We start from the raw sequence: 12,194 nt of genomic DNA on the forward strand, positions 1-12,194 counted from the left end.
GAAGGAGGGTTTCTGTGGGATGGGCTTAGTGAAGGAGCCAGGGTGGGGAGGAAGCTGACTCCCACACGGCCACCTGTCAGCAGTTTCTAGATACCTGTTTGTGAGGGTCAGGGCAGTGCTATGGCCAGCTTGCTTAGCTCTGAAGTGGGGCACCGTGGCCCTCCTAGCCAGTCAGGCACCTGCCACCAGGTCCAGGCGATCTGATTCCTAAAAGTGGTTGTTTTTGCGCTGATGCAACATGACTCCGGCCTGTGTGATCTGCCTCTGAGCATCACGTTGCCGGCACACAGCAATAAGATGGAAATTTGGCTGCTGCAAAAGGCGCCGCTTTTGCCTTCTTCTCTGAATCTCCTTTCTCTGAACAGCAGGGACATTTCAGTCCCATGTAAAGCACACACTCTTCCTCCTGGCAAATTCCCAGTACCGTAATTCCCTATATAGTGCCACCTCAGAAGTACCTTGGGCAGTGTCTCAGGGGCAAGAAATCTGCTCTGCGTCCTAGGTCCTGACACATGGTGGGGGGGGGGGGAGTGGGGTGCCCAGGGAGAAGGCACTCGGGGAGCAAAGCATCTTCTCGGCCTCATTTGCCTCCATGCTTGGGAGAAAGGGCTGTGGAGACAAAGGGCCCAGCTCCCAGGGAAGAGCAGAAGTCACCAGATGCCATCCATGCTCACTCCTCAAGGCAGCATGGCTTCCCTGCTGGCAGAAACATTTTGCCACTGGCAGGATGGTGGTGGCATATAGTCACGGCTCCGACACAGCCAGTGGCCACTCGCAGCCCAGGATTGGCCTCTTGATCACCGAGGCAGGTGAGGTGGGGTCGGCAGGGGGAGCTTCCTGCAAGATGCCTCTCCCCACATTTATTTGTCCATGTTGCCTATTGGTTGCACTACAATCATTTCGTATATAGTTGACAGATGTCCTGTACTTGAGAGCTGGAGGGGCCTGTGGGACACACCTGACACAGCTCTGTCACTGGGCAGATGCCCAGGCTTTGCCCTCAGCAGGTATTTTGCAGCAGCAGCAGGTAGACACTGCCTCTACATGAATAACAGCTAATATCCGAAAGATACTAACTCACTAAATCCTCACTCCAACCAGGTGAGGTAGGTACCACAATTAGCCCCATTTTACAGATGAAGAAACAGAGGCACAGACAGAGCAAGCAAGCTGCCCAAAGTCACACAGCTGGTGAGTGGCAGAGCCAGGACTGCGACAGGCTGGCTCCTGTTTGCGTGCTTCCACACTCCGCCGTTTGAGCTCTCACGGGATCGGTGTGGGGTCCAGTGAGGTAGTATGTGTCAGGCATCGGCACCTGCTGCTAAGGGCCGTCCCGGCTCTCCAGCAAGGTTTGTTTATCATCTCCGATGAGTGTGAGGTGGTGTGCCCTTGGCCCCCGTCCCAGGAGCGCCCAGCCCACGTCCTGCACTGTGCACGCAGGAGGTGTTCGGAAAAGGCTCCTTTGTGCGGTCACTCAGACATGCAGGCATCTGTACACCGTGTGCCAGCTCGGTGCTTGCCCCTGTGCTGGGAAGGCATGACGAACCCGAGCTGCAGGACCCGGTCTACTGGGGAGAGAGCCGGAGCCGCAGTCACAGGCAAGGCAGCCAAGAGGACGCTAGAGTCAGCTCAGCCACCAGTGGCACTTTTCGTTTTTTGTTAAGATTTTATTCGTTCATTCATGAGAGACACACAGAGAGAGGCAGAGACACAGGCAGAGGGAGAAGCAGGCTCCCCGCGGGGAGCCCCACGTGGGACTCGATCCCAGGACCCTGAGATCACGCCTTGAGCCAAAGGCAGACAGACGCTCAACCACTGAGCCACCCAGGCGACTCTAGTGGTGCTTTCTGTAAAGGGACAGCTCCTTCTCCTGGGCCTCAGGGAGGTGGTGGGTCAGCAAGTCTGCCCAGAAGAGAGCTAAGGCTTCAGCTGAGGCCTGGCGGCTGCGGAGGAGTGCCCCAAGCGAGCTGGGAAAGGAGGGCTCTCTGCTGCCTGCAGGGAACACCATGCGCCCAGCGTGGAGGTGTGAAAGAACAATGTGTTTTGCAACAACCAGTTGTTTGCTGTGTCCATCACATGTGTTGTCTTTGAGGAGGCTGGGGGCCAACCCGGAGGACAGGCCATTGAGCCAAAGGATTATTCTCAAGCGTTCAGTTCGAATGTAATCGGCCTTGCTAGGGTTCAGACTTTCTTGGGACTCGGGATCCCCCTTTTCCTTCTGATCCCCCCTTTTGGAATGGGAGTGTCTACCCTATGCCTGCCCCACTGTATTAGTTGGGGTTCCCCAGAGAAACAGAACAACAGGATACTGATATCAATTGATATCAGGATATTGATATCGTTTGATCAATCGATCAATCAAGGGGTACCTTGATTTCCACAAGAGTGGGCTCGCAAGAACAGAGGCCGAGAAGGCCCAGGATCTGCTGTCTGCAAGGTGAAGACCCAGGCAAGGCAGAGGTGTCAGTCTGAGCACAGAGGCCTGAGAGCGAGGGGGCCACTGGTGTAACTCTGGGAGTCTGACGGTTCGAGAACAAGTTGCTCCAAAGCCCAAGGGCAGGAAAAGATGGATGGCCCAGCTCAAGAGGAGAGAGGGGATTTGCCCATCCTTCGCCTTTCAGTTCCATCTGGGCTCTCAACAGATTGGATGGTGCTTGCCCACACTGGAAATGGTGGTTCTCTTTACTCGATCTACTGATTCTTACATACCTCTTCACAGACAAACCCAGTAATGAGGTGGGGGTTTTTTCCAGCCATCTGAGCATTTCAGAGCCCAGTCAAGATGACACCTAAAAATAGCCATTATAGCTATCATTACATTTTGGAGGCAGATGATGCGCTACCTGGCTCCAGAGGCTCGCAAATGGTGAGGGATTTTGGCCCGGGATGAATTATATCCTGAGTCCCACCTGTATCTGATTTTCATGACGTTTGGATGAGATTTTGAACTGAGAGTCGGTGCTGGAATGGGTCAAGATTTTGGGGGATGTTGGGATGGGATGTTGAATGTATTTTGTATATGAGAAAGGCACACGAATTTTGGGGGCCAGAGGGCAGACCGTGATGGGTTGAATTGTTTCCCCCCAACCCAGATTTGCATGTTGATGTCCTAACCACCAGCAGCACCTCAGAAGGGGACCTTATTTGGAACCACAGTCATTGCAGATGTCATTACACTGGCCTAAGGTGGGACCCTAATCGGATCCCACTGTGTCCTTATAGAATGGGGAGAATTTGGACACAAAGGTATATGTTGAAAGAAGACAATGTGAAGAGACACAGGGAGAAGCCGGCCACCTACAGACCAAGGAGAGAGGCCTGGAGGAGGCCCTTCGCTCACAGCACTCGGAAGGAACCAGTCTTACGGACCCCTGGATTGGAGATTCCGGCCTCCAGAGCTGGGAGGCAGTACATTTCTACTGTTAAAGGCCCCAGTTTCTGGCTCTTGGTTACGGTAGCCTGAGCAGGCTAAGGAATTTCAGTATTTTGGAGCAGAGACCTTTCCTCGAGGGCAATTGGAAGCCATGGATATATTTTAAGCAGGGGAAGAATGAGGTAAGCTCTGTATTCTAGTAATTTCCCCTAGCAGCTGTGAGGAAGATGCATTGGATGGGGCAAAAGGCAGGAGGCAGGGTGACTAGTTAGGACATGTTGCTGTACTCTAGAGGAAAGTGGATAGCTGCCAAATATAATACTAGTAATAATAGTAATAATAATAACAACTAGAGGTAGGCGCAGTGCACTTATTTATGCAACTAACGCTGACTGATCACTTGTACTGTGCTAGGTACTTCACGGGGATTCTTATTTACAAAACTTGCAACAACCCGATGGGGTGGGCACTGTTGTTATGTCCATTTTGCAAGCTGGAAAACTTGCCCCGGGCCACGTGGTAAGTGCAGGGGGCCAGGATTTGAACCAGGCCGTCCAGCTGTAGCGGCTGCATGCAATGGTCTGTTGGTAAATGTTTAACAAGCAGCCCTGATTTGCAGCATTTGCCCATTTCTGTAGGTACTCCTGCCCCGGCCAAGTCCAAGCTACCAATGAGTCATCAACAAGTTCACAACATTTCTGAAAATGTAGCAATCCTTTCTTATGAGCTGGTGCAAACTAGCCAAACGCCAGGCATGGAGCTAGTAAGCTAGGGAAGCACAGGTTACCTCCCTCCTCCCTGGTGAGCTTTATTTTAACAGGATCCTATAGAGGTTGCTGAGCTCTAGACCGCCCAGGACACTCAGATCTTTGTTCTGCTGGTGAGTAACCGTGTGATCTCAGACAAGGTGCCAAACCCCTCTGAGCCTGTTTGCTCAGCTCTGAAATTAGGTTTCTTTTTAAATTTTTAAAAATGTATTTATTCATGAGACACACACAGAGAGAGGCAGAGACATAAGCAGGCTCCCTGCAGAGAGCCCAATGTGGGACTCGATCCCAGGACCCCGGGATCATGCACTGAGCCAAAGGCGGATGCTCAACCACTGGGCCACCCAAGTGCCCCTGAAATTAGTTTTTATAGGGCTTCATCGAGCTCATGGTGGGAAGCATAGGGCCGGGCGCATAGTAGGTGTGCCCTACGCTCTAGCTGCTTTTATTGTTAATGTGATTGTATGTTCCAAACCCACAACAGCAGGAGCACACTGTTTGGTTTTTCTCTAAACGTCTGCCTGGACAGTGCGCCTGCCCAAGGCCAGGCCCTGGCCAGTTCCCTGGTGTTAGGGCATATTAACCTTCCGAATGGTCCTGATGCTGGTGCAGCCACAGCCTAGCTGGTTGCTAGGACAGCCACAGGCCAGGGTTTTGTTGTATGTGTGGTTTTTTTAATCACAAAATTGCAAATGGTCTGAAGGGTCCTAGAACAGTGGATGGAGCCTCTTCCCATGTGGGGCCTGAGTCGTGCCTGTGCTGTTGTAAAAAAAATGTCATTGCATAAAGAGTAATAATTAGCAAGCCATCTGCATACTTTTTTCTATATAAATGCTTTGACAATGTCTTTCAGCTGTATGTACGGTACAAGAGGAGAACTGACAGCCATCTGGATTTACATTAATTCCCTAAATTATTTATCCATTTTTGTTTAAATAACCAATGCCCATCCTTACTTGTGCTTTGATGGTATCACCTATGGCATTCTGGAAGCGGCATTCATGGTATGCAAGGAGCTGGGGGCCATTGACTTGTAGCCACAGTTTTCTGGCTTCACGGTAAAATCGATGCAAGCCATTCTACAGCCCCTTAATTAACTGCTCGCTTGCTAATGAGGGCCTTTTTTCTTAAAGGTTCCTGTTTTTTGTAAGTCAGTGAAGCTGCCAGGAAATTACAATCAATGTTTTAACAATTTCCCATTTGTTTCCATTGTGATTTTTAAAAAAATGCTTACCACCACCGAAGTCCCCAAAAAAATTAGAATTATGTAAGAACACGGTGAGAAATAATTCAACTCATTTCCCAGCAGCTCTCCTGGACCCCAGCAGGGCAGAAATGGCCACGTGTCCTCTGCAAATGCCCCAATCTGGCTTCCTACGTGGCACAGACTTACCTTTTGTCAGGCATATCAAAATGCTCCCAGTTTTGCCCAATATCACAGGGTGTTGGTACCTGTGTGTGGGACCCGAGCTCTCCTCCTACCGTGTGCCATCTTAGATTCAACACCTGTCTCCTGTCTTTGGGGGTTTGGGGACAAGAATCATAATAGTAGCTTCCTCTCTGAGGACCGATGACCTACGACGTGCCAGCCACTCCGCCAAGGGTGGCTATAATAAAAAAGACAGATTACAGATGTTGGTGGGGATGCGGAACCCTTATATATTGTTGGGGAGATAGTGAAACGATGGTGCAACTACTTGGCAAAACATTTTGTCAGCTCCTCAAAATCTTTTTTAAAGATTTTTAAAATTTATTCGTGAGATACAGAGAGAGGCAGAGACATAAGCAGGCTTCCTGCAGGAGCCCGATGCTGGACTCGATCCCAGGACCCTGGGATCATGCCCTGAGCTGAAGGCAGATGCTCAACCACTGAGCCACCCAGGTGTCCAGCTCCTCAAAATCTTAAGCATGGAGTTACCATATGACCCAGAAATTCCACTTGTAGGTATAGACTCCACTGCAGTAAGGCAGGTACTACCGTGACCCCGTTTTACTCAGGAGACAGCTGGGGCATTTGTCTGTCCTGGTTCCTATTGGTGCGGCCTCCAGTCTGCTGTGGCCACCAGGGTCAGGAATATCAGAGGAGTCACCAGGCCCTGAGGGAGTGCTTTCGGAACCTAGAACTCAGAGCCCAGGCTGCGGGGCAGAGCCTCTGCATGGGCGGAGTGTGGCTACAGGGGGCTGGGAAGCAGGGGAGAGGCGGGGGAGCAGGAGAAAGCGGTGACCTCCGGATGGGCACAGCTGACAACCTCTATATATGGATAGTGGGGGGGGGGGTGCTGGTGAGAAGGAAGATGCCATGTCCATTACCTCTCTCCTTCCCTCTGGATCTGGATTCTCTCATGCAGAGGGCATCTCGAACCCCCTCTAGCATGAGTTCATCACATAGGCTTTGGGGGGAATCCTCAAAGTCCCTGGTAAGCCAGGGAAGTGGGCAGAGCCGGGGGTAGGGTCCTGTAGAACCAGCGAGATACAAAGGGGCTATATGGATGGCCGAGGGAGGGAGGGCACCTACACGGCACTCTGGTGGGTCTCAGGCCGGGCTTCACGGAGGAGGAGACTTCTGAGGTAAGCCCCGAAGGTCAGGTGGGAATTGGACAGGAGAGCTGGAATTCTAGGGAGGGGAAATGCATGGGCAAATATGCAGAGGTAGGAAAAACCAGGAATTGTTTGGTGTCCAGTTAACAGTCCAGCCAGGCAGGAGGCCCAGGGGCACCTGGGAAAGCAATAGGTGAGAAATCTGGAATGGGAGGCCGTGGCCCACCAGGGGAGGGCATTGAATGCCGGCCTGAGGAGCTGGGATGGAGTGCCATGGGCAGTAGGGAGCCACAGAATGCTTTGGAGCAGAGGAGTAATGAAGAACAGAGCAACCGGATGTTTGTTTATTTGCAGTCAGTACTCCTGTTTTCCAAATTCTAGGCCCACTTACGCCCCCAGCATTTGTCACAAAAACTCAGGAAAACTTAGTATGTGTTCATAGGAATAGGACAGATGGCCACTGACTGTTTTCATAACCCTTGAGCTCCAGGTTTGGGGCAGATCAAAGGCAGGACCCACATCAGCCTTGGCATGATGCCCCTGGACCCGCATAGCCCAAGCTATGGCGATGTCCTGGCGGCCTCTCGGCAGCAAGGCCAGGAGGTTCTCCCAGGAAAAGAGCAGCGCCTCGAGAGCCCTGTGAGATTCCTTTTGTCACCTGGACCCAGGACTGCACATGCTGAATGCGGATGGCCACACTGCAGGTGGACGCAGCCTAAGCTCTGAGGCCCAGTTGTTTACTGCTCTGCAGCTCTCAAGCTGTGACCCTGCACATGGCCCTTCACCTCTCTGAGCCTCCCGATTCCTCATCTAGAACGTGGGGATGATGATGGCTTAAACCGCGTTGTGTGCAGGGATTCTTGCGGACGAAACACAGACTGAGCCTCAGTAATTGTAGGGAGCTGTTAGCTCCGGACTTGGTCTGCATTTTGGGTGACAAAAGACTCTCATCGCCAGTCTCTTCAGTGTGGAGAAGGCCCTCATCCAGCCAATGTCTCTGGCCTCCTCTCCTACTTCCCCCATCAATCTTGCACCAACCCAAGGTGGCAACCACAGGGAACCTGTTTCCAACCGTCACTGAAAGCCATGGCACACCTGGACCACAGTGCCACTCGCCGACCTGACCTGAGGCTGGTGTCGTGGCTAATGCAAAGCTCTTTGCCTGACCTCCATCCTTTGCTCAGGTCAGGAAACCAAAGACGTTCCACAGCTATGGACCCCTTTCCCCGTGTGTGTGTACAAGTCCAGGACCCCCAGGGTCTCCTGAAGAGTTCCAAGAAAATAGAATCCAACCAACATTCGTATCTGCTGCCAGGCACTGTGCTAGGAGCTGCAAGGACAGCAGAGGGTAGAGCAGGCCCTGGCGGTAGCCCTCCTGGTTTCAAACCTATAGAGGTCAGCTGGTGCTAAGTGCTAAAGAGAAAACAAAGCAGGGAAGGCGAGAGGAAGTGCCACGGATGGGTGTGGGGCTTTGAAATGTTACATAGGGAGGCCAGGTGACATTTGTGTCGATATTAAAGGAAATGAGGGGGCCAGCCCCAGAGATTTCTGGGAAAATGCACTCCAGTAGAGGGAACAGTGGGTGCAAAGGACCTGAGGGATGTGCCTGGTGTGTTAAGGAAGAGTTGGGAAGCCTGGAGCTTGCTAGCTGAGCAAGGGAAGAGGATATCATCCAGACTGGGGGACCAGGACGTGTCGTGCAGGCCCTTCTAGGCTGCCAGAAGCAATTCACTTTTACCTAGTGAACTGGGGAGCCACTGCAGGGGTGTAGACATCAGGGACTGGACGGGGATTGAGGGAGGAGGTGACTGGGGGAGGTAGGAAACAGAGCCCCCTGTTAGGTGGCTATTGGGGTAACCCAGGTGGGAGATGCTGGTGGTAGGGCCCTAGGGGAGTAGTGGATGGAGAAGAAGGGAAGGCTGGGATTGTGGGTGCCCTTTGAAGATGGAACCAGAGTCGTCTGCCCCTCTGGATGTGGGCTGTGAGTGTCAGAGAAGAAATCAAGAAAGGTTCCAGGGAACCCAGCTGGGGCAACCTGAATGATGGAGCTGTCATTAGCTGAGGTTGGCTTGGGGATGACCAGGAGCTCCGCTCAGGCCACATGCAATTTGAGATATCTAGTGGCCATCCAGGTGGCAGTGCCAAGCAGGCAACTGGCCATCTGACACAGGTGCAGTTGTCACCTTACAGGCTCCCAGGACACTCGGGGGTATGGACATCACCCACCCTGCTGTTTCCCCCACACACACACCCCCGGTCTGCTGTGTTTAATGAGATTCTCTTCAAGACACACGGGAGCTCTCTTTCGCTGAAGGGGACATGGTGTCTCTCGGATGATGCTCCCTCCTTGCAGGAAGGGACAGGCCAGAGGTGTCTGGGGTGAAGGTAGGGGGTGCGATGGGTTCCTTCAGCAGAGAGGGGTAACTTCTCCAGGCCGCTGGCCCTCTCCAGAGCAGCCTCCTCTGGACCCGGCCAAGGTGGATTCCTATCCAACAGCCGGGCTTGAGCCCTGCAGCCGCAAGGCGCCTGGTGGGGCCACGCTCGCCCTGGCGCACCGGGGGCTTCAGAGAGGGAGTCTGACACCTGTGCCTGGCGGTAGGCGCCGACGCCGCTGCTCAGCCTGGGAACTTTGGGAAACGCTCGCAGGCAGGCGCCCAGCTCCATCTCGCCTACGTAGCCCACGAAGGGACTTTGGTTGGTTCTCATAGGGGGCCCCAGCGCTTTCCGAGGGCCGAGGGCGTGGGCGCAGGGAGAAGGAGGGGCCGAGTGGGCGGCGGGCCCACCCCTTTATTCCTGGCCCGCGGCTCGGCCCAGTGCGACCAGATGTGGTGGAGACAGGTCGCTAGCTACTCCGAGGTGCGGCCAGGAGCTGTGATTGGGCTCTGGGGCTTCGCGGGTGCTGCTGCTGTCGGACCAGACGCGGCCGGCGTCCGTGGGCCGAGCTCAGCCCCAGCGGCGGCTACCAGCCAGGAAGTCCAGGTTAGGAAACGGACCCCGGCCGGGGATCCCGGAGAAGGGGCGCAGGCCAGTCCCCGGGTGTGGGGGGAGGGGAGCCGCCGGCCTCCGCACGAGGGCAGAGGGCGGAGAGCGCGCTCCTGCCGGCGGGCGGTTCACAAGGAACTCATGTTCCTGCAGAAGCCGCAGGTGTCTGCCCCGGGGTAACCCCTGGCAGAGAGCGGACCGCTGCGCCCAGCTCGGGAAGGGGCTTCCACCTCCGGGCCGGTGGGGCGGGAGCCTGGCTGGCGCGCCTAGGCTCCTGGCTGGGCATAGTGGCGGGCAGCACAGACAAGGTCTGCGCGGAGGTGGGGTGGGGGTGCTGGTGGGGGTGCTGACGGGCAGCGGAGGAGGGGATGAGGGAGAGGGCGGGGGACGGGAGGGGGAAGGAGGACACTAGGCTGGGGGGTGCAGTTCTGTAGCTGCCACCTGAGAGCACTGGTCCCCACTGCCGTCACAGCAGGTCGGCTTGGCTGTCCGGGCGAGAGCCAGCTAGCAGACGCGGCGCCAGTGGGACAGGCGCTACCTACCCAACAGCCACCACTGAAGGTGAGCGCCCCCCCCTAGGACGAGGGAGGAGGGGGTTCCAGCCCCCAGCCCTGGGGTCAGTCTCCGCTCAGAATGGGAAAGGGGTGTGTGTGTGCCGCGGGTGGGAGTGGATTGGACAGGCTAGTTTACGGTGAGACTCCCTGCCCTGTGCCGCTCCGGTGTCTCCCAGGGACCTGCTGTCGTTCTGTGTCCCCCCACTCTCTCCCCGGTGTCCCTCTAGCCCCCTGTCTCCGTCCTTTTCTGTCGGTCTGCCGGTGCCTCTCTCGATTTCCGTCTTTCCCTCTGCCCCTCTCGGTGTCTGCCAGTCTCGCGCGCTGTCTCGCCCTGTCGCTGGTGAGAGCTGGCGCTCCCGCTCTCCCCGCTGCTCTCCGTCTGTCAGGGGCGCGCACGGCTCTCCAGCCTGCTCTGCCCAGACGCGGGAAGGCTACCTGCCGCGTGCGGGTTTCCCGAGCGCGCAGGGCTCTTCCTGCTGCCCTCGGGCGAGCTCCATCCGCTCGTGTCCAGGGGCTCTCGGTCACCCCGCTGTCGCTCCTCCCCATCAGCGCACCGTCTAGACGGGCCACCTGCCGCCGAGGGCGCCGACCGCCTCCTGCTGCGCGCGGAGCCTCCGAGGTAAGTGCGGCGGCGGCCCCCGTCCTCCCCTCCCGCCCTCCCCGGCTGCCCCGGCTCCAGTGGACCGGAGGACCGAGGCGACCGCAGGGAAGCCAGCCCGCGGCCGCTTTCCCTTTCGAAGAGTGGCAGGAGGGCCGGGGAGGCCCCTGGGGCGGCCGCCGCGCTTCCGCTGCCCCGGCCCCATCCGGCCTGGAAACTCGGCGTTTCGGGGGCTCGGGGCTGCCGGGGTCGCGGGCGGGGCAGCGCAGCTTCCCCTTTAAGGCCGGGGCCGCTCGTCGCCGTGAGTGTGAGGGTGTGTGAGTGTGCGGCGTGCGTGTCTCCTCCTCCCCGAGTGACACAGCAGTGAGAAATGCCTATCAGTAACTTAAACCCCCGAAACTCCACCTTCCGGGCGCGCGGCGCGGAGCCGGGCGGTGGGAATGGAGCGAGCAGATTGAGGCCGCCACTGCAGCGCCGCCGGCATGAACTTGGCCGCGAGCTGAAGCAGCCGGCGGCGGGCGGGCGCGGGGGCACCGGCCGCTAGCCAGGGGGTGATCCGCAACCGGGCCGGGCCGCTCCGCTCGGCGGGTGCCCGAGGCCAGGCTGCCTGCGCCGGCGGCCGCCCGCCCCTCGGGCACTGCCCCCGCCGCCGCCGAGGGAGCTCCGCAGCACGGTAAGGCTGAGGGCGGGAGCGGGAGGTCCGGCCGCTCTGGGGGCTCCGGGGTGCACTTGTGGCCCACACTGGTGGTTCCCGTCGCGGAGGATCTGAGGGACCCCAAAGTTTGCTGCGAGCACACGGCCCACCTGGCGCTCCGCGCGGCCGGCCCCCCTCTCGAACTGGCCGGGGCCGGCCTGAGCGCAGCTCCCGTCGCCCGGGACTTCGGCCTCTGCCCGCTCCCCGGCGCCCATCGGGTGTCTGGAACCGGGCGGGGGCGGTGAAGTGCCGGGGGCGGCGGGGCGGGCGGGGGGTGGGAGCGGAAGGCAGAGGGGCGCGAGCCACCCGGGCTTCTCTGGCCCCGCCGGGCTCACCGGGAGGCTCTCACTCCGTTCCGGCGCCCCCCCGGGCCGCTGGCGCCCGGATGCCACCGGCGACGCTCCCATCGCATGCCAGCTCCCTGAGCCTGGGCCGGTGGACAGTGGGCGCTGGGCAAAGGATTCCACCGCCCCCTACACACACACACCCCAACCCGCTTTGCCGCCACTGAGCGGGAGTGTGGAGTGTGCGTGCGCCGAGCCCGCTGCCTGGCGCTCCCTCCCCTGCCAAATCCTCCTCTGGAGAGCAGCCCCGAGCGAAGCTGGCGGCTCAAGGCAGCCCCGACTGGGCTCCTGCCCGGAGCTCCCGGCGCCCCCGCGCTCGGAGCTCCCAGGCCTCGGAGCGGCGG

General features: G+C 57.5%; 1 protein-coding gene across 2 annotated transcripts in view; it reads left to right on the plus strand.

Annotated features, from left to right (window-relative positions):
• The first annotated feature begins 11,276 nt into the window (after positions 1-11,276).
• Positions 11,277-12,194, plus strand: part of MAMLD1 (mastermind like domain containing 1) — a 118,785-nt gene continuing 117,867 nt past the window's right edge. For both annotated transcript variants that reach the window (XM_055338492.1, XM_055338493.1), the window contains exon 1: positions 11,277-11,485. The gene's annotated coding sequence lies outside the window, so the exon portion shown is untranslated. The remainder of the gene's footprint in view (positions 11,486-12,194) is intronic.

Source organism: Nyctereutes procyonoides, unplaced genomic scaffold (genome assembly GCF_905146905.1).
Source record: "Nyctereutes procyonoides isolate TBG_1078 unplaced genomic scaffold, NYPRO_anot_genome, whole genome shotgun sequence".
NCBI lineage: Eukaryota > Metazoa > Chordata > Mammalia > Carnivora > Canidae > Nyctereutes > Nyctereutes procyonoides.